The sequence below is a fragment of the Psammomys obesus genome, unplaced genomic scaffold (genome assembly GCF_907164565.1).
Source record: "Psammomys obesus unplaced genomic scaffold, mPsaObe1.curated_primary_1811, whole genome shotgun sequence".
In the NCBI taxonomy this organism is placed as follows: domain Eukaryota; kingdom Metazoa; phylum Chordata; class Mammalia; order Rodentia; family Muridae; genus Psammomys; species Psammomys obesus.
The window spans coordinates 3,062,174-3,068,755 of record NW_026594462.1 but is presented as its reverse complement, the minus strand read 5'-3'; positions in this window follow the sequence as shown (position 1 = coordinate 3,068,755).

Here is a 6,582-nt window from a genome sequence, read left to right as displayed (position 1 = left end):
GAGGGAGGGAGGGAGGAAGAGAGGAAGGGAGGGAGGGAGGGAGGAAGGGAGGGAGGGAGGGAGGGAGGGAAAGGAAGGGAGGGAAGAAGAGAGGGAGAGAGGGAAGGAGAGAGGAAGGGAGGGAGGGCGGGAGGGAGGGAAAGGAAGGGAGGGAAGGAGAGAGGGAGAGAGGGAGGGAGGGAGGGAAGGAAGGAAGGAAGGAAGGAAGGAAGGAAGGAAGGAAGGAAGGAAGGAAGGAAGGAAGGAAGAAAAAATGTCCAATATGCTTAGTACATTTAACTACCAAACATTGGGGGTAGTCATGCTGTGGAATCACCAGCTGTTTCCTTCTTGGTTGTTCTGAGTTTAGGGAATGTTGCAGCTCGCTGCTGCCACCCAGTGTCTCGATAGAGGATCGTGTTACCCGTCTCTAGCTCAGGAAAAGATCAGCGTGCAAAAAGTGCACGTTCTCCCAAATAGTTAACAATGGTTCCCCAGCATGAAGTCAAAACATCAGGGGTGAAACCATCTTAAGTTGAACCATCATTGGATAAGAGCCATAATCCACATAACTGATGGTTCTATAACCTCCAGTACCTGCCACAGTGAGGATCAGGCAGAAGGAACTCAGTCAATGTTGGTACAAGAGCCATGGGAGCCACAACTTCCAAATAATGAGCCAAACTATTGTCATATCAGTCAGTTGCAAGAACTTCTGGGCACTCGTCACTACAGGCACAGCATCTTTATTGTCTCTCTCTCTCCCCTCCGCCCCAAATGCAAATAATTCAAGTGCTCCCGTGGACCGCTGGACAAACAAAATCGCCAATGGAAGAAAAAGTCATTGATCATGCTAGCAGGCTGAGAGTGTCTGTAACAGAGTGCATGGCTGCATATCTACGCAAATCTCTGGGCTGGGTGACTGGCTTTGACGAAAAACAGAACAAACAAACAAACAAAAAGTTGAGCAATGATAGCAATGGCTCTTTTTCCAGACACCCGCCATTTTGTAGTACTCCTCACCTCTACGTGATAGATGGCTTCTAATTCTTTCCTGGGCGTTTCGATTAGAAAATCCCAAGGCTGCAACATTCTAAAAACCTTACAGACCCCGAGAATTTCCAAATCAGTTCTTTTTCTCTTTGTTTGGTTTTGGAAACAGGGTCTGAATTTTGCTATACAGCCACGGATGACATTGAAATTCTGATCTTCCTGCCTCCAACTCCCAAGTTACTGAGATTTCAATATGCACTACCATTCTTGGTTTTATGTGGTGCTGCGATTGAAAACATGTCTTTTTCATGCACTGCACCCAAGCCAGATCTACATCCTTAGCCCATGAGACAGTCATTGCTCCGCAGTAAAGGGGTTCTCTTCAGAAATGCATAAAGCACTTACAGACCTTATCTTTCGGCTCAACTTTAATCTTGCATTTTGCAACCACTTTGGACATTTTGGAATCCAGTGCTCTGCAATTGTAGGCACTGCCTCTGCTGAGGCATCAGTAACTTTGGTGATTGCAGCATCAGCAGCTGAGAGCCCCCTTGGTTCACAGCCCTTCATAGACTTCATAGACTTGGGTCCCAAACCTGGAGCTGAGCATCCAAATGAAGAGGGGCTGGCGGTTCCTCTGGTAGCCTGTGCTTGGCAAAGAATAAATGAGAACTCACAAGGCCTATCCCCTCCCCTCACCCTAAGTCCTCAATGTAAATCCAATAACGTTCACAGGGATATTTGCTTAATTGGATTTTAATTCTGAATGGCTCTGGGAGTAGAGAAATGAGTCACCAGCCTATATTAATGAGAAGAGCTATAAAGCTATTTTCTGATAGGCACATACAGTGGGGTTATAAATATTTCATATTCAATTAATTGAATTTTGTCACCCATACATGACACTACCCTGAAACATTAATCAAACAGGAGCAGGAAAAAAAAAAAAAAACAAAACAGCAGCATAGAAAGAAAACTATTGATCTTTGGAATAGCAACCACTGGTCTTTCCTTCCCTGAGGGCCCCTAAGCTGTCCCCCTGTCCCTACTGTGAGTTCCCTGTCACTCACGGGGGGCTGCAGAGAGGAGTGAGAAGCATTCACACCAGAAAAGCTTCCTCCATATGGTTGAGCAACTAATTAATCAGGTTGTGGTTTTACACAGGGCTATGTGTGTGCAGAAGGTTATTTAAGTCCTGCTGCACGTTGGTCTCATGGCTGCACTGACTGGCCCTCTATAAATTGGCTCATTAAACTTAGCATCAATTAAAAAGACTAATGGAAGCTGTACTGTGGCTTGCAGTGAGCAGCACGCAGCTCTGGATAAACACAGCTCAGCCATAGCCCCCCAAAGGCTGGACCACTGAGTGGCTGCAGGCTCTCTTGCAGCTGTCTCCTTCAGCTTCTCCTGCCTCCTCGAGCTCATTATCTAGGCAGGAAGCAGAAGCCTGCCTTCTGGCCAGCCTCCTCCCTTCTCCAGACTCCAGACAAGTCTGGGATAGCAGAGTCCCATGGAAAGCCCTGCTAGATAACAACACACAAAAATCAGCAGCATGGCCACAGACACGTGGGAAGGTTTTTTGAGAAACAGATCAAGGGAATAAATCCATTTATAATAGCAACTGCAAAAGATAAATGTTTAGAATGCTTAGAAAGAAATTCAATTTGGGGCAGGGGTGGGGCTGAAAAGATGGCTCAGAGGTTAAGAACGTCTGCTGCTCCTGTAGAAGACCCAAGTGCAGGCCCCAGCACCCATGGCTCACAACACCTGTAATTCCAACTCCAGGGGGACCCAATGCCTCTTGCCCCCCCCCCAAGATACACACCTTCATGTAATTAAAAATAACATAAATAGATAAATATTAAATAAATGTTTTAACTCGGGAATTGAGAGGCTTGTATGCTGAAAACTACAAAACACTTGTACGAACAACCCAAGATACAGTCAAATGAAGAGATGTTCCATGCTCATGAATTGAAAGAAGTAATATTCAAATGCCCGCAGGACCCAATATGATCTATTGACTCAATATAATTACTAAGAAAATTCAAATGACATTTTTCGTAGAGCTAGAGAAGGAAAACTTTATCATTTGTTTGAAACCTCAAAAAGTACTCAAAGTGATCTTAAGAAAAAATAAAATAGCCAGAGACATCACACTTTCTGTCTTCAAAATATTCTACAGAGTATAATAATTTTTTAAAAGAAGCGTGGGGCTGAAGGAGAACCAGCAAGCATCCTCCCTCCATGCTCTCTTCTTCAAATTCTTGCTTGGATTTCTTCCATGACTTCCCTCAATGATGGACAGTTGTGGGGAGCAGATGAAGTCCTGAGGGGATGAGCATGGCCATATCAGGGACCCGAGACCCATGGCAGTGGCAAGGCCTTCCCAGGGTCAGGCTCAAAGCAAAGCCAGGCCAGAGTATGGATGCGGATACCGTCTGCAGAAAGCATCAGCCGGAGCCTCCTCCTCCCAGAGGACTGCGACCTGAGGCTGCTCCCTCTACAAATGCACTGCTGAAATTAGCTCACCCGCCTCCTCCTCGTTGATGCTGTGTGCAGCGAATGCCTGCAGGTTCCAGGCTGTTGTGGCTGCATCTCCAACAGCTCGCAAGACCCGTTCAGCCCGCTGGATCCCAGTTTCTCTGCTTCTGTGTCTGTTTTTCTCCCCATCCACCTAGTTAGATCAGTCCCTAAACCACAGACTAGGATCTGCACCAATATGTCTGAACCAATAACACTTTCATGCCATAAATTGACTTTGGTCAGAGTGCTTAATTAAAGCAACAGAAATCAAACAGAAATGCCACTGGGTGGGCTGGAGTCCGTACTTGGATAACTAAACGGTTTTCTCCACTCACATCCCTTACCTTAGAGAGCTGCTATCACCGGCACACCTTTGCTGCCATGGTGAGCCAAAATAAATCCTTCCTCCCACATTGGTTACTTCCCCGTTGCTGTGCTAAAACACCATAGGCAAGGCAACTTAGAGAAGAGTTTATTCCAGTTTCGGAGGGGTAAGAATCGCTCAGATTTGGGGAGGCGTGGCAATATGCAATGAGCATGAAGGCGGACGCAAGAAGCTGGCAGCTGACATTCTCAAACGCGAGCATGAAGGAGAGAGAGCAAACCGAAAGTAGGTGAGACTTTCCATTCTCAAAAATAGGCCCCAGTGAGGTGCTTCCTCCAGCAAGGCCACACCACCTAAACCTCCTCCAAACATCGCCCCCAACCGGAGACCAAGTGTTTGAGGACCTGAGACTGCGGGGGACATTTCCCATTCAGATGCTTCTTGTCAGGTATTTGATGGGCCATAAGGAAATTAAACTAATACTTTTTTAGCCTTATGCTCTGGAACCACATACCCATTCTGCTTCAGCAACTCACTTAAACACTTGACAGCGGCTCACATACACCATGCCAAGTTAAACTCTGTGAACTGTGCCTGTCGGTCTGCATCACTGCTCTTTGTATTCAGTGAGTGACATCACCATTACCCAGCAGCCCTGACCCATCCTCAACCTCTATTTCGTGGCCTGAATAATTCTTTATCCATCACTTGTCTCTGTGGCCGTTGTCACCACACAAGTTATCAGTGGTACTTTCTTGGATGATTATTCTGCTCGCAAAGCAACCTCCACATACAACCTTCGGTCGTCTCTCACTACATCTTGAACAATCTCTTTAATTTTGAAGCAACTTGTCTTTCATGAAATTTGTGAAGTTCCACAACAAAACTCTTTGACTCTTTCATGACATTGAATGATAATATTATCAAACAGTAGGATTTTTCACCTTTTACATTGTTTGATTCACCTTTCTCTTTTACAGTCTATATTAAACATTTCTCTATTTGAAAGTAAGTTCTACACAAAAGGTTTCCCTTGGACTTAAATGTTTTATTATGTTAAGAAAAAGATGTTATTTTTGACAACCTCAATCTGATTAGCAAAATCACAGCATAAAGATTTACCTAAAAATTTAATTATAGGACTGCTGTGATTTTTTCCCCCAATTATCCTACCACTGCCCTTTATCAAAACAAAAACAAAAAGCCAAGTCTGGGTCCAGGATCTAAGTCAGATCACATACTTCCATGCCGCTCTTGTTCCCTTCCACCTGAAACAGTTCCTCCTGTCTCTGCAGTCTTTTGTAATGAGGTGTGTGTGTATGATGGGGGGAGGGGAATCCGGTATTTGTAGAGTGCCCTTGCAGCTCAGTGTGCCTTGTATTTTCTCATGGTCAGATCCAGATCATTGGTAGCCTACTATCACAGCCGATGTTGATTTCTTCCCCGTGACTACAGAGGGATGTCCATGTTTATTCCTTCTGTTACGGATGGTGATAACACTGGCCACTGGGTGGCCGTAGGGTGGCAACTTCTAGATACAAAGACCAAACAACAGGACTTCCTAACACTTCCTCCTATATGAGAAGAGAGGGAGGGTCACCAGACCTCTCTCCTGTCCCCAACTGCAGCTACATGTAATCAAATTCCAGGTGTACGTGGCCTTGAGGGAGCTGGCAGAAACTAGACAGAAGGCGGGCACTCCAGTGGTGTGGCTTAAGGGTCAGCGTTCTCCAAGATGCTCCTGTAGGAAACCCCAGTAAACACAGTGTTCCAGCACCCTAGACTTGGGTGGAATCTCTGGTCAGCTAGCTCTGTCACTGAAAAGCTGCAGTCTGGGACAGGTGAAGACTCAGGAAAGTTGCAGCCCTCAGGCTCCCTACACAACTGGCTGGAACTCCGCAGTCTCCGCTCCTCAGCAGTTGTTCAGTTTCTATAACCCTGGGGAGGGTTTGGCATGATGGTAGTTTACTAATTGGTTTGCCCCATATGAGTTTCTTCTGTCTCACTTCCCTATTCTAGATCCTTCCTGCCATCATGCCCCAAACAAAGCATTCTAATTTATCACTAAATCCTCATCTTGGTGTCTGTGTACAAAGAAATGCAATTCGGGTAGTATGCAGCCTTTTGGTTTCTCTGCAGAGATAACGCCTCATTCAAAAGATTACCAAAGCAAACAGCTGATTCTAAATATACAAGTCATTCAGGTTAATAGAACAGGAGGAAATTCTTATATAGCTTTTGAAATTTATACAATTTTGCCAGTGTGAGAATTGGGCTCTAGATGGAGGCTGAAGGTCAGGTCCTGATAATATCATCTTCTAGAAGTATGTCCACAAGACAATTACTACCAGGTTTAAGGAGGAAGATGAATATCTGGTCCCAGAAACTGGAGAGATGGCTCAGCAGTTAAGCATTCCTACTGCCCTCAGCTCTCCTGGGCAGCACAGCAGAGCTGGCCCTCTTGGCATGGGCATGCTAGATTGGCCCTGCCCCTCACTGCCTGCAGTAGGTAGGAGAGCTGGCTCTGGGCAGGGTGGGTGGGGAGCTGTAGCCGGGGCAGTGCTGGCGAGCTGGCCCCAGTGGTGTCGGTGCAGGAAAACCAGCCCCGAAGGCGATGGTGTGAACGTGGGAGAGCTGGCAGGTTGACCAACTCAGCTACCACCCAGGCCCCAATCCAGTGCTTTGACCTGGCCCACCCCAACTCTATACCATGTATGAACTGCTTAGAGTGTATAAAAGGGCTGGTCCTGCAGATCCAA